Genomic DNA, 15,865 nt, shown 5'->3' on the forward strand with positions numbered 1-15,865 from the left:
TAAAGGGTACAAGAATTGGGAATCTATAATAATAATGCTCCTGCAGCTGCAACGTCTAGTGTTATCCTTGAAGCTTTCTTTGTGTCTGGAGCTGAGCCAACATGATGGTAGTAAATACAATACAGCATAATGATAAAAAGCTAGAGCCGAGGGTCCGGGACACTTTTCAGCGTAAGAGTGGGATGTTCGGGAATATGGCACACTTGAAATTGCATGGATACAGCCATGAGGTAAATATATGTTATACCTGCAACCTGCTCCTGCTCGCATACATCATAAGATAGGTGCTCTATGAAAGTGAGTCATCGCTTCTCCTCACAGCTGCTGATACAGTCTGCCCCCCCCGCGTCACACACACACCCACCATCGCCCACACCCTTTGGACAGTTTCCAGTAGAGCTGATAAGAAGACGACTGGAGAGCGTCTGCCTACCTGCTCAAGCAATGTCATTTACCCCCAGCTGGGCCCTCAGCATCAGGGCCACAGCAGCAGTCTCTCTGGGAGGCAGGTGGATAAATGTCAAGCCTGCACAAAGGGCCCGTGCCTTTCAGTAGCTTACATGACCCCCTCCCAATCTTTAAAACAACCAGGTATTTCTAAGGTACTGGCAGACAACAGAAACCACAAAGCACCCAAGGATTTGAAGTTCACCACAGTGATACAGTCTCAAAACCGCAGTTCAACCACCGAGTCCCTATCTCAGTTCAAATCGTCCATATCTCACCAAAAACCTCCTCTTAGGGATCCCAGCAAGCAAGCATTAAATACTGCATTTTTCCTGTCCGCCAAAGTGGTGGACTGCAGGTGGCAGGTGCTAATTTCAGAACCTGTGTGGGGTTTTAACACATTTTCTAAAGTGATGAAATGAAAAAGACTGAGGTTTGCTTTTAACAGAAATGTAATCACTGCAGGTCAGATGCCCTTTCCATCACATAGAAGGACTCTACACTGTGTAATCAAAGTCTAAAAGTAGGATGAGCATATGCACTCATCTGTAGTCGTCATGCCTTCAGCGTTTATTGACTGTGTTCTTCAAGGCGGAAGCCAAAGGGGGGCTCGTGCTCAAGGTTATTTAAAATGGAGGGAAAGAGGACATGAGGGTTAGAGAGCGATAAGAAGTGAGTAGAAAGATGAAGAGAAAGAAAGAGGCAAAAGGGACTGTCATTGACGAGAGAATGTCACTCTCACGGGAACTCGCATCTAAATCAATCAGTCAGCTAACTGTTTCAGCGGGCGACTGGCAGCTTGACAGATCTGCTCTATTCATAAAGCAAATACATTGCTCCTGTCCATCAAACGTGATGAAATAGCTTAACTCGAACAGAAATGTTGCTAGAGGACAGTGGACAAAGAGGACACGAGGTTGCACCATCTGCCTTTTCAGCTGACAAACCTTCAAATAATAGTTAAGCGTGGATTTTTGAACATTTTCCTTTTCTCTGGATGGATATTTACCACATTTATTTCTGCACCTCCACAATAATTTAGTGCCTGTCTGTAGGACAAATGAGTACCTAATAAGGTTATTGTAAAAAAGTAAGTTGTAAGTAATTAAATACAGTATTTATTAAAGCTTTATAGTTCAAAAATAATCATTAATAAGACAAACATTCAGATTGCTGGGTTATAAAAAATCCCCCTGGCTGCTATATATCCTCCTCTAGCATAATGGACTTTTATTAACGTTTACTATCATCAGTAGCTTTTGTATAACTATTACAGCCTGACTGACTAGACGTTTGAGGCAGATACTAATATCTGATTTGACATATTAGTCAATATTATTTTTTATGAGGATCCTTTTAAATTTGGTTAGTGAAAAATGTGACCAAGATTCTTCCAAGCATGTCACAGTTGGGTGTGGTTGGCGGACCCAAATGCAGGACACAGAGCGGAGCAGGTACACTTCAAAGGGTTTAATTTCAACAAAAGATGAATACACTTAGAGGCACTGGGTGAGTCTAAAACAAAAAAAAAAAAACAAAGGTATGGGGAAACACAGATTGAAGGCACAGGCAGGCAAGGTTACAGCCAGATATCCAGGGCAGAATGAACAATGCAGAAGATAGAGCATTAAGCCACCAACTACACATAACAGAGCAACAGCATGCTACAATGACTGGACAAAGACTGAACAGAACACAGGCATTAAGTAATAGGGCTAACGAGCAGGGAGGGAGTCAACAGGTGAAAAACATGAGGGACTAATCAGAAACAGGAACAAGCTAGACACAAACACCAGACTACTACAAAATAAACCAGGAAGTAAAGCATGCGACAACAGACCAGGACCAAACCAAAATGCAGAATACAAAGTGAACACTCAACAGATGAAAACTAAACCAAACATGAAACAAGCAGACTGAACACTGAACACAAGGCACAGGCAACTGACACAAGAGCACAAGAGAATGAACACAGAATAGACTAAAAACTAATCATACAGATAGACTACAAATGTAACAGGGGTAACAGACTGAACTAAGAACATAACACAGAGGAGACATGGGCAACACCAAAGTACACAGACCAGGAATAAACACTAAGACATGAACTAAGACACAGAACTAAAATGCAGGAATAAACCAAGATACGAGACAGAACAGGTACTAAGTGAGCTAAATTGGACGTGCAAAGGAACAATGAAATAAACAAGGCTAAACAGAGGAAACGCAAGACAACAGACAGGATTGTGACAAAGCAGGATATTTATTTTATACATTTATTATTCAGGCTTAACTTATTACTTTTATTGTAATTGTTTTGGGGGGGCTATATGTAGTTTTTCAATTAAGTCACTTATTAATAAATCAAATTTTTACTGCATTTTTGTCAATGGTCTGTTACCAATTAAGCACACGCCTGTTTTCTCTGTTGCTTAAGAAATGCAGTCCACTAACACCATAAAACGACCGGCTCCCAGCACAACGCAGACTCCAACATAAACTCCATGTAAGGATACAAAACAACAATGAAGTTTTATGTGCTGAAGCCCATCAGACCAAACGAGATTCAGATGATGTCGGGTGAAAACAGTCAACATCAGAAAGGCTGAAGTCATGTTAGCTCGCCAGCTAATGCAGAGCACTTGCTAACGTTATCCGGTGCAAAGTTGTATCGCTTTCCACATTACTTATAAGCGACCCATATTACTATCCTGTGTACTACCGGTATTATATCAAAGTGTTGATTTAGCCTGCAAGAAATTATGTAATGGTAATGTAGCCGGGTTAAAAATGCTATACATTGTGATTAACTGATAAAAAGCATATAAAGCATGTGAAAAAAAATAAAAATTCATTGTTGTTAAAAATGTGGTTTACAAGCTATTTCATAAAAGATTAAAAAGCTACAGTGTAATACATATGTTTAAGATATGTGCAGTTATAAATGTTTTATTTTGAAGAGTTCTGTCTAGTAAAGATTAAGTGGTATGTAAGAATAAGGGTAATACTGGTCATTCATTGGTCTATGTGGGGGGTTCAGAGGTGCACAGGAAGAGAGAGTAAGAATGTAGTTCATGCAAAGTAGTATGTAGTAAGTTGGTGTTTTAGACTATCCACTCGACAGTCTAAGCACAGAATACCATCGTGCGTACTTTTTGGTGAGAAGTAAAAGACATTTCTGCTCGAACTGTATCCTACAGTTGTCAGTAGCACGTTTGCCGACAGTGTTCTATGTTAGCATTCATTAGCAAAGTGCATACTATTGGCCTAGTTCACTGTTTGATGTGAAAACTCTGAAGAGTTATCTGAAAGTTACAACTGCAAAGTCAAAGCTCAGAGTACTTCAGAATGAGGGACACAGACCAAGCCAGTTTGGACGCACGCTTTCACTCCTGTTCGCCACCAGAGACCGAGAGATTACAGCTGCAGAGCGCGAGACAGACCACGCCATCTTTGGACCTGCTTGCCCTTGTTTTGCTGGAGGCCGAGAAAGATTGTTGAACTCTGCACAGTGGATTGAACTGTTACCTAAGGTAAAAACTCTTTCATGCTGTTGCTCCTTTGAGTGAAGTGGACCCATAGTTTATGTATCGTCGCTGTCAAGCACCGCAACAGGCCTGCAACAAAGTTTGGGGTTTTGTATTTATTTTTTTATATGCCGGCTTGTGTGTGTATGTGGTGGACCACAGTAAAAAGCAAATGTGGAGCAATTTGTTTTAGCTTGGACCTGCAGCTGTTTGCTTCGCAACATTCAATTTAGATTTATTGTTGTTTTATCTATACTTAAATACACGGCACAACTGCTCCCATGACAAAAGTTCCACCTGGGCGCTGCTTCCATTTATCACTTGCATTCACCATTTATACATGAAAATAAAACTGATTGTCATTCACCGTATTTAGGATAATGTTAAACCCTGAGGTTTTGAAAAAAATATGACTGTTCCGCTATTTTAAATAAACACAAAATGATTGCACAATTTTGGGACGTTGTTAAGGTTAGTGGTGGTGAGGCAGGTTGGAGGACCCAAACGCAGGACGCAAGGCAGAGGAGGTACAGTTCAACGGGGGGTTTTTGAGGCAAAACAAACAAAAGGCGAGCACATTTACTGACAGTGGCTGGTAAACAGAATCCAAAAAACAAGGTCATCCCAACAGATATCCAAAAGTACAAGGTGACAAGACAAACAAGGCCGACAACAGGAGACAGAGCCTATCCACACGACAGACAGGGGGTAACACAAACAATGACCGGACGAAGACTGAAGAGAAACACCAAACATATATACACCAGGGACTAATGAGCAGGGCGGGAGTAACACAGGTGACAGACATGAGACTAACGAGACGCAGGCCGAGAGACAGCAGGGGAAAACAGACAGACACCAATAAGGCCATAGGGAAACTAATGATAACCAGGAAGAAACAGAGAATAAGTGACTGAACCAGAACATAAGCAGACAGATCACTAATATACCAAAAAACTACAACTAACAGGGAAAATAGACTGAACTAAGATTAAACAGAACGCAGGGCAAACATGGACAAAATAATATCAAAGTACACGGACCAGGAGTATACACTAAGACACGGATAAGAATGCAGGACATAACTAGAATATGAGACAAGACAGATACTTAGAAAACTTAAACATGCGAATGCACAAAGGACTACACTTAGCTACAAAACCCTAAAACATGACAAGATCAAATAAAGCTATAGGAACACAGAATCCAAAAACAGACTAAAAGAGGAAAGACATGAACACAAAACCACACTTCAACAGACGTATCACATTAGCATGTAACAAGCATGAATTAGTTCAACCTCAAGCTGATAAAAATATTACTGTAAGGTTTTAGTGGGAGTTTACCTGGGTTTCCATTGTTTTATGAAGCTGTCTGTCTATAGCCGCTTTCACACTGCCTTTTATCCAGGAGTAGTAGAGCCAATATGCCAGTTGTGCTGTATGAAAGGTACGGGGCCGGTGTTGATCTGCCTCTCAGCCAGGAACTTTAAATGAAAAGCCAGAGCTGGCATGCCGGTGTTTCCACGTTTATTGCAGGATCCCTGTATAAAGGCGTTGTATTTCCGATTATGCTCGCTCATGAGGTCAAGACTATGGTTCAAGCACGCGTATGAACACACGCCTGGTTGCGGTCTTAAAACCGCACCGCTAGTGGCCAATGAAAACTTCATATTCACCCTTTAATATATAATATTTGGAAGTTTAAAAATGTCCAATAATGATATGTTGACCATTAATAATAATAATAATAATATATTATATGTGTATTAATATGTATAATAATATATTATTTATATATATATATATATATATACACACACACACCAGCCAAAAAGTTTATTAGAACATAGAAACCCAAAAGCAGTTAATAACATTACAAAGTATAAACCAAGAGACGTATCACTCAGGAAGTCTGTATGTCAAAAAGTTTAAGTGTCATCTGACTGGAAAGATCAAACACATTAGCCACACAGAAAACTCAAATTCATAATGATTGTAATTAACTTCAAAGACACTGGCATCAGTGGTAATGACATGCATGCTGTGCTGATGGTTCCCTCCGTGTGTGGTGCAAATGGAGTTGCCACAGCCTTAATAACTCATCAGAAGGGGACCTCTCCATACTGTCTACCCTGTCATTCAGAGACATCAATGAAACAGGCAATCAGGCAGATTTGTTGAAAGTCAGCCGTCTACTCGGCTCCTAGCTATCCAGCTCTGGAAAAACCAACCAATCACACACTGGCAGCTAATTGTTGTTCTCTTGTGTACCTTTTCTTCTTCGCTTAACAATTTCTTTCTCTGTGTTTATCGCTGTCAATGCCGGATGATTGATTATTTTTGTGAAAAGCTGCAGCATAGACGGACAGATGATATTTTTTATACCATATAAATGCACCAATCGAAATCAATTCTTGTTCACCACTATTAAGTCATCTGCTGTAGCAAATAAAATTTCAAACTGGTTATATTACAGCTTTTCTCACCCTGTCAGTGTGAAAATGTGCTTTCTTTGGCATTGATTGTAAAGACAAAAATGGGCACAAACATACTACACAGGACTTCACTTGAAGGGTAGGGATATTTTTCCTATGCTGTCCATAAATTGTGTTCATATTCCATACTGATGTAAATTCTCTCAATAGGAATGACAAAAATAGTCCACAGTCCTTAAATCGTTCATTCCTCAAACCACAGCGACAAATGATCATTATACCTGGCTAGAGAAGCAATCTGTGCAGCTGAGAGCACACTGTCCTACTTCCTCAGCTCTGTGGTATTTTAAATTGAGGAAATTAATTGCATGACCTGCTGATGGGCCCCTGAAATGCCCTTTTTGTTTTGATTCACAGTAAAGCACCAGCTTCCTCTTAGGCTTCAGAGAACTCGTTGCTCCTTATTACAGAAAATTGTTCAAATATCTTAGTATCCACAGACCTGTGTTGTCTTCATTTCCAACTGCTGTGGAAGATTAAAAGGCCTTTTTTGTCTATTGGGCATAACGCTAACCCATTTACAATTGAACGCTTCTCTTGGTGCAGGAAACTCTTAAAGATACTCTGTAAGACAATTTGCCTCAGTATATTTATCTGTCATCAGGGGACAAGAAAAGGGAGGTTTTACTTGTATGTCAGAGTATCTTTTATTATTCAGTGCTGTTTACATAGCATGACAGCTTAAACTTTATCTTTAATCTGCCTGTTGCTCCTGCAGATAAGAGTTAGAGGTTCTGTTAGAGATCGTGACACAGTGGATTGCTACATGTGGTTTTCCATCGAGTGAGTCGATAAGCTCACGCAAGCCTGATCTATATAACCACAGACACATAAACCACATCGACAAGAGTCGATGAAAAATGGTTAACTCCTTAATGACAAATGAATCACTGGATACCCAATTTATAGTCATGCGTTAAATCAGAGACGTGTGCATGATGAAGGAGGAAATCCGGATGTCACTGGGCAGAGGCAGTAACCATTTTCATACTCTCTGTGTATGCCATAGACAGTATATTACTGGACGAAGCCACTCCGCTGATTTGAATAGAGAGGAGTCAAGCCAGTTTTGGACCAATAAAATACTACTACAGGGCTACTTCCTGTTGGCACCAGCGTCTACTGCGCATGATCACGCAGCATAACTGTGGTTTAATGAAACTGCAGAAACACCGTAATTCTGGTAGCTACGTAGCTTCAACTAACAAAACGTTTCATGGCTCAGTGTGTTTGTCTGACTCGGATCGTCACTGATTAATCAGCCCACCTACGAGGCTCACCTGTGAAACACCAACGCAGCGTCACTGATGGCCGAATAGTTTTTTTAGATTGCTGAGAGCTTATATCCAAGCAATACGGTTACATCTCTCATGTGCGACGGGGTGTCACAGGGTTTTGATGTCATTTTTGGGCCTACATGGATCCCTCCATGCAGGCTTTGGTCGGCTTCACTGTCCGATCTCTGGCTTACCCCCTTGGTGTATGAACAGTATGCATTACAAACGCTAAAGACAGAATGAGGCACAGAGTAGGTTATGTACTGACTAATAAACAAGAGAACATAATATAAACAAGTCATTAGTCCTGGTCCATTGTGAAGGTGTGTAAAGTAATTCTTGCAGCTTGGTTGTTGCAGTGTTGTTTCTACCCTATACAGACACAAACATGGAATTTTCCTATAGACTCATAGTGTTATCTGTGGCAGTAGTAAAGAAATATTAACACAAATGGAATATGCACAGCATAAACCATAAAATAACTAACTAACTTTAAAATCTGCTGCTAACTCAGCTTCACAACCACAGAGCCAGAGAAAAGATATAAATCAAGCAAGCTCTGTAGTTTTGCTACATTCAAGGTGTGGAGGAACATAAAACATGAGCACAAAATGACAGAATGGACTGAAAACCCTGCAATAAAGACACTTGGGAGACCTTGAGAATAGAACATCACATTCTGTCCACAGAGTCCTTTTGTGCAGCTGCCCAGGAGTACTGTCGACCTATTCTCACAGACTGATTTCAACCATCCACTGTCATACTGAAGAAACGGTTTGTGACTCAGGAACAAGTTTGTGCAAAAAGCCATTTCCCCTTTAGGACCACTTATAAAAAAAACTGAATAGAGCAAACAGCTAATGACTTCACACTGTAAGCAGAATGTCAGTTCCGCCTGCAGACTCGGACACTTTCCCATTATGGCTTTTTCTACACAGATGGCTGATGAGCTGACTGTAAAAGCCAATACTAGCTGAAGGGCTGTAAACACGCATATAATGTATGTTCTTTTCTAAGAAACCATCTTCTCATCCTCACTACTATGAACTCTTGACATTTGCATGAGACAGGAAGTGGATTTTGGTTAAAGTCCACCAAAAGCACAGGAAGTGCTGTTGGCACAAGAACGGGACAGAAGCAGTCAGAAGGAAGAACAAAGGATGTGTCACTGCTGTGTCAGCTGGAGAAAAATGTTTTTTCCACCAGGCCACTCACAATAATTAAAGATCAGCATGAGGCAACTGCTAGGGTAGTGCAGCCATGAGACTCATCCTGTCATGTGACACCTTGTGGTTGGCTGAAGAGGGCTGGCAGTAAATAGCTGCTAATAACACTTACTGCCTCCCCCAGTATATGTACAGTGTATATATATATATATATTTTTTTTTTTTTTTTTTTACTGTTACTGGTAACAGTTCAGCAGTTGTTAACAGAGAGATAAAATGAATTAGGATTACATGCATGGATCATTTTCTGTGAATCCCTTGTGCATATCATGGTAATCTGAATCGATAGCGCGAATAGCAGACCAATAAAGTAGGCTACCCACAATATAGAAATGTAATTACTGAATGTTAATACTGTACAATGAAAGGCTAAAAGACCACTGTATCAAAAATGGGGTTTGATTATATTAAAATCTTAAAGAACACAGCTTTAACTATATTTCACATTTGAGGCTGCAAGAAGATATTGACCACTGCAGTTTCCGGTAAATGATCTCCTTTTGTGATGAGGTCATCTAAAAAAATTAAGTAAAAAAGTAATAGAAAGTAAAGAGAAAATGCAAATGAGCTGTTACACACCAGTTATTTATTTTCACCTAGATTTTTGTATCCCATTTAAATCATCAAACTAAATGCTTAACTATGGAGTATATATTTTAATAGATTAAATCAATTGGAAAAATCATCACTTGTGGGAGTAAATGGAGAAAGAATCAAAGCAAGCTACTGAAGCATGAAATTAATCCTTACAATAGTTTGGGAGTACAAGAGAAACACCTGGAAAAAGGATTGCCTTGGGTTATATCTCAACAATGTAATGCAAAGCCCACAGAAAATACAGTGACCAGGAGCACAATGACCTGTCAAATAAGTCACTTCCTTCTTTAGCACCCCCAGGAGCTGCAGCCCAATCGAATCATGTAAAGCACAAACATGTAGCACAAGCGAGAGAAAGAAGATCAGTTCACTGTCTCAGAGTGGACTCATTCATCATATTACCCAGGGAGAAGTAATCTGTCACATTCCCCTAGATCACACACTGTTGACCAAAGATCAGAATCTAATCTCCAGGAAGTCAGGCAGCAGGCCCCCCCAGGAGACTAGAGGACCTGACCGTGACCCGACTGAGGAGCCGCCGGGTCAAATTATCAACACGGCCTTCGGATGCTTTCACTGCGGTGGAGAGTAGTGAGAAACGTGGCCTCTGACCTGGATTCATAACTGCTGCTCAGCTGGGATCTCGTGAGTCCCAGTTCAGCACTTTCTTCTGTCTTATCTTTTATTCATTATTTTAATTTCACCGACAGCCTCCCACAGCCAGGGCTCCATCTTAGGTGGATAAGTGCTTATGATGTTGTTATTAACTGTAGAAAAACAATGGCTGCCATTTAAGTTATTGATTGCAAGCATGGGGTGCTCTGGTCTCCTCATGGAACACATACAATGAGGCTAAATTGGGAGTGGAAAACATTATTCAGAGATAAGAGGAAAGGTGAAAGGTCATGTGTCTTATCTGGTATGGGAGTGTAATTTACATCACATTATGAAGAAATTATGGTAAGTTTTTTTGAAGGACTGCATCTTTAACACAATAAACAATCAAGGAATTTTTGTGTGAATGAAAAGAAGCTTCAAGTTTGAGGGGCATATGCAAAACAGTGCTGTGTTCGCACAGCAGCTTCCAATGAATAATTGATCAGGATGAACTTCGATGTGATGTGTCTGTAACTTATTATTTAACTTTAGAAATTGTATACCCTGATGAATTTAAATACTTCTGGAGACATCCTTATGTGTATTTCCATATTTTTCCTGCTATTGTTGAATATTTCTTTTTTTACATATCTTTGGAACAGTGATCCTTGAGTCACTTTAATTCAGTTTCTCCATTTCCATCTTTTGTGTAGCTTTTTGTGTCAGAAGTCAGATGTTTTTGTTTCTTGATATTGTTTGTAAAATATGAATATGTCTTGCTGATAGATTTTGAGATGTAGGTGTTAAAGAATTCTGACTAACAGAGGAAACTTATTGTAAGTAAGTTGTGGGGGAAAAAATCTAAGTGAACGAGAAGTCATGAAATTTCACTTTTCACTATTCATAGACACTCAGTGCTGTGTAGGAGGACAGGATGTTTTGGGGATTTGTGAAATATGTGCCTAATTGGTTTCTCATCCACTTCCATCATGCCAATAATGTGGGTGGCAACTTCAGCCTTAAATATTTATATCAATCTCCTTTAGCAACTTAGCATCAGAACTGTTTTCCAGATAAGAGTCTTCCCATGCAACAGTCCAACTAAGAAGTGAAAATAAGAGAGAAACACAAGCATAATGCCGAAAACCGTGATACAATTGTAAATGTTAGATTTTGGCCCTTCACTTAATCTGACCTCTTCCTTCAGATGACCTTTTCATCACTTGCAAATGACGCCTGCTACCAATGCCTGCTCTTGCTCACCTCTTCACTCTCTTTATGAGAGCTGACACGCAGGCTCTCTACATGTGGACCAAAGTTCAATCTACTGTTAATCTTCCTTTTTTCACAAGTCAGACAGACCTGGAGGAAAGCAGTTGGTAATTAATCCAATGAGAATGTTTACTGTTTCCAGTGGACTGCCTCTGAAACAGTGACACAGTGCAGCATAAATAGCTCCGATCAAAATTGACTCACAGAAAATTTAAGGAAAAGCCTTAACACTTCTATAAAAAGAAGAAAAAATGTTGTGGGTAGAACTTTCAAGGCTATTTTTACATTTAAGGGGTATTTTTCATCTACATTTTGTTGCCCATTGACACCCCTGACATTTGTATAAGACACATCTGTAAAAATTTCTATGCTCTGGACACTGCATCACACTGCACTTCAAGTTGGTAAACCGCTACAAAAATGTGCCTTTATTGCACATCTGCGCAACATATAAATACAGTATGTATTTTAGTAAACATACACTCAGTGGAACTACCATGAGAGCCAATAGTGGCTCCACTATTGGAATGTGTTTCCATCAGAAGGCATCAACAGTGAACATAAAAGTTTGAGAAACATGCAACAAACTTGTGACCGACTGACAGACCGGCTGTAAATCATTTGGACACCATTAGGAGGAAAAATCACTTACAGGTGAAAATCTTGCATTTGTGAAATGGTATCTTTTTAGGACAAAGGTTCTGAAACTTTCTGGCTTGTGATCTCCTTAAACAAAGCTGCCTACTTGTGCCCACAGGTTGTAACCAATCTCCAAAGTGCCCAAAGAATGAATATTCTTCTCTATTTTTTTCGAGTATTTTTAGGGGCTTGGTTAGGTAAAGCTAGTAATTCACACAAAATATTTTTTCTGCTTTCCTATTTTGTTAACCATTTCGTGACCCTTGCCCATTGGGGTTCCTGACCCATTTGGGGACCACTGTTTCATGTAGTGAGAAAGTTGTTCTTACCTCAAAAACCATGCAGTTTTTAGTTCTTCTAATTAGTTTTCAAAATGTTTTGCAAAGATTTTTTAATACATACATAATCCATCAAATGAAGAAATAAAGGGCGTTAAAAATGAAGATAAGAGCTTTTTACTTGACAGTGCTGACATTTTTCCGAGTGGTGACTTATTATTCAGTGGCTCCAGCTTGGGGAATGCAATTAAATCATAACTTAATTGTTTTAAATCTATCACACTTAAGTCTAATTAGTAAACACTTTACAGCTTGTTAGCAGCCAACAGTGTGATTATATAAAGTTCCCGAATTATGTGTCACTACTACGCGTCATTTTGGAGGGTAACAAAATGGTTGTGTGATGAATTTGTAATGTGTAGAGGTTTATTAGTCGTTCATTTAGTGAATGAAAGCAACACATGGGATGTTCAGGGTTGCTTGTGATTCATTGTTCTCTGGTGACACTTATATTTTAAAACCTCCAGTAGTGGCCCAGCCCAGCAGACAGAAAATGATGATGATGATGATAATGGTACCCTGGACTCATATAAGTTGAAGTCACTGAGGTCTGAACTGCCAAGTAAGGAAACTAAGAGGAGCTCATTTGTTAAATCAAATGAGGCATGAGAGAAACTTTCTTTCCAGTTAAGTTGCCCCCTGCTCTCAGCTTTACGTTTACTTGTCAGGATATGACCAAATCTGGAGAAAATCTTGAGTTTCACCCAAAAAAACAAACCTCTTTTTCAAATCCTGCAGTTGTGAGAATTCCAGGAGTAGCTCAACGCAATCAGAGAAATTCAGCTTTTCTCTGCAGATTCAACTTTGATGCTGTTGACACCCAGCAATGCGCCGTCTCCACTCAGCGAACTGAAAAAAGTCAGCCAAGTTATTAAAGACTACGCCTTTCCATCTGTGACTATGTGTGATCATGAGGAGAAGCACCGCGGGCTGTGATGTTTTCAGAGCGGCTCCCTGTTTCGTCTTTAATTCCCTGCTTTCTCAAGGTTCTCCTGTAGAAGTATCGTAATCCTGTGCAGTAGCGTTTCACACCTAGTTAACAGTCAGAGTTTCATCTCGAAACGGTGCTGAGCCTCCTGCCAGATAGGGATATGTGTGTGGATTGCGTGTTAGCCTATGACTGCCAAGAAAACGTGTGAATTAACAAAACGTAGGCTATTACTGAGTCAGCTGGCTTACTGCTCCGCCGCTCAGGAGTGGGCCTGATGCAAACAGTTTTAGAGAGGTTACTGGAGGGCATCCCAGCAGATCCATAATATTAACTTACCCGGTAGATTTTTAACTTATGAGACGCTGTACTTTATCTTCTCCCTGCTACATTATGCATGTTTCCACAATAATGAAGGCTTGGACAAATTCTGCAGGCTTAACAGACAGGCAGTCAGGTTAATTCTCTAAATTTAGGGTGAGCATAAAGAGGTCTCCTTTTAATACAGAGGATTGATTGCATGGTATCTTAATTTTTAAGGTCGAGGCCAATATGTTGCCTATCCCAACGAAGGATCCCTTACACTGTAATTGTAAGTGTGAGGTTTAGCATAAATTATAATAATTCATCTGTCCGTTTCAGTATGCTCAGGAAGTAGATTGTAGCAACAACAAAAAACCCTGGTTTAATAATAACTCTACCTGCTTGGCCACATCCTGAGAAATGGAGGGAAGGGGAGAGATGTTCTAACAGCACATCTATCTTGCAAAGTGTAAAAATGTCTCTGGTTCGCCAAAGATTCATACTGGCAGGTGCTGCCTGCACAGATATAAAACTCAAGCTCTAAATTAACTTGGCAGGGATTATCCAACAAAATGATAGCTGTAGCGATGAAAATAACATTTGTACAAATTCCTTGTGACCCGGGCCAGGTCGGAGTGTGATCTCTTCCCTGCCAAAAAGTCTGAAAAATGCAAACAGCCTTGCAGGTGCGTCTGACGCTTCTGCTGGACATTTCGAGGCTGTCTGGTAAACGGAACTCGATGTTGACCTTTGAACTCTAACAGATGTGCAGCTAGGTGGCAAGTGCTTGCAAGTTTTTTTGTTTACCAGTCTGAGCTAGTTACACAGCCGCCTCTTGCTTTGGTTAAATGAACCCACTGCTGCTTGCACTCATAATCACCAACTAAACCAGGCGTTCTGTTACAGTACTTGGAAGATGGAGAAAACAGAATCTAACTTGTCTGCAGTTCAATGATGAGACAGAAAAGTGGTCAGTGTTGTGAAATGACATGAAAAATCTCAGTGCTTTGTGGGTCAGTCAAAAAAAACACTGCAGTGAGAAAAGGTTGTGGGTGGTACTGAAAGGTTTCACAATTGCTCATATAAAAGGAGTTGCTGGAGGTAATTGCAAAATGAACAGATCTCTCCCTGGTGCTGTATATTGTCCTCATAGGCCATTAGAGTGACATCTGGAAGACAGATACGGTCTGTACACACACAACCACTAATACTGGGTTTTTCTGCTAACCTAAGGGATTCCATGTCAACACATGAAAGCATTCATGAGCCAGTGGCTGCTTAAATATAGATTTTAAAAGTGAGTGTGTGTTTTTTCTCTCTCTCTGGAAATGTATCAGTGTTTATTTGGAATATAAAAATAAAGTGTGAAAATTGGATGAAGAAAAAAATTTCTTTTGATTTAAACTTAACTTGGGAGGATGTTTATGGTGATATAAACATCCCTTATTTCCCAACCTGTCCTCACACCTGAGCCAAAAAATGCATCCTTTGTCAGTGTCTTCCAAAGCGATTGTTACAAAACCAATTTCATAGATTCTTTTCTCTCCTATTATTATTATTCATCTTGGGGGATATTCATGTCATAAGTTTTGGAACTACCATTCCTATAATGCTTTATGGAATATAAACAGCTAGTATAATTTATTACCTATGGGCTGCAACTTGAGCCCTACTATTTTTAGCCTATATTTGTCTATATTTGACAATTTGGCACCATTAAAGGTACAGTGAGTCATTACTGCTGCTAACTTCTGTTGCCCAGTTAGCTCAGTTAGCCATGCAGCTAACTTCGTAGTCCTAGTAGCTGAGTGAATGGGCACCAGAACTGGAGCCGGGTGAGTGGGTAAGAGAACCATGCTCAGCAGCCTCGCTGTGAACCAAACAAAGCCTCCGAGACCAGCGGACGCCATTTTGACAACAGGGAATACAGTACCGAGGTGTGGCTCAAACCAGGACTCTGACACTGGGGACTACAAAGACACAGTGGGTTCAGGCAGGGATAGGATCAAGATTGAGGTCGGGCATCAGAGAGGCAGCAACAGCACATCTTGAACAAGAATATTTTCATATCTAACTCTGTGAATTACGGGGTTATTTCAACCAAACCAGAGTTAGTGATTGTTGGAACAGTGGAAAGACTAACCTAGATGGTTTTGGTGAGTTTAATTTTATTTCTGTCATGTTTGAATGACGTGTGTTTTACAATGAGTTAATAAA

At 40.1% G+C, this 15,865-nt stretch overlaps 1 protein-coding gene and 1 long non-coding RNA gene across 2 annotated transcripts in view; one reads left to right on the top strand and one right to left on the bottom strand.

Moving 5' to 3' along the window:
- LOC123982514 overlaps positions 1-15,865 on the top strand; it is a 79,879-nt gene that overhangs the window by 39,268 nt on the left and 24,746 nt on the right. The window lies entirely within an intron of this gene.
- LOC123982513 (carbohydrate sulfotransferase 15-like) overlaps positions 1-15,865 on the bottom strand; it is a 38,284-nt gene that overhangs the window by 14,854 nt on the left and 7,565 nt on the right. The window lies entirely within an intron of this gene.

Source organism: Micropterus dolomieu, linkage group LG14 (genome assembly GCF_021292245.1).
Source record: "Micropterus dolomieu isolate WLL.071019.BEF.003 ecotype Adirondacks linkage group LG14, ASM2129224v1, whole genome shotgun sequence".
Taxonomy (NCBI): domain Eukaryota; kingdom Metazoa; phylum Chordata; class Actinopteri; order Centrarchiformes; family Centrarchidae; genus Micropterus; species Micropterus dolomieu.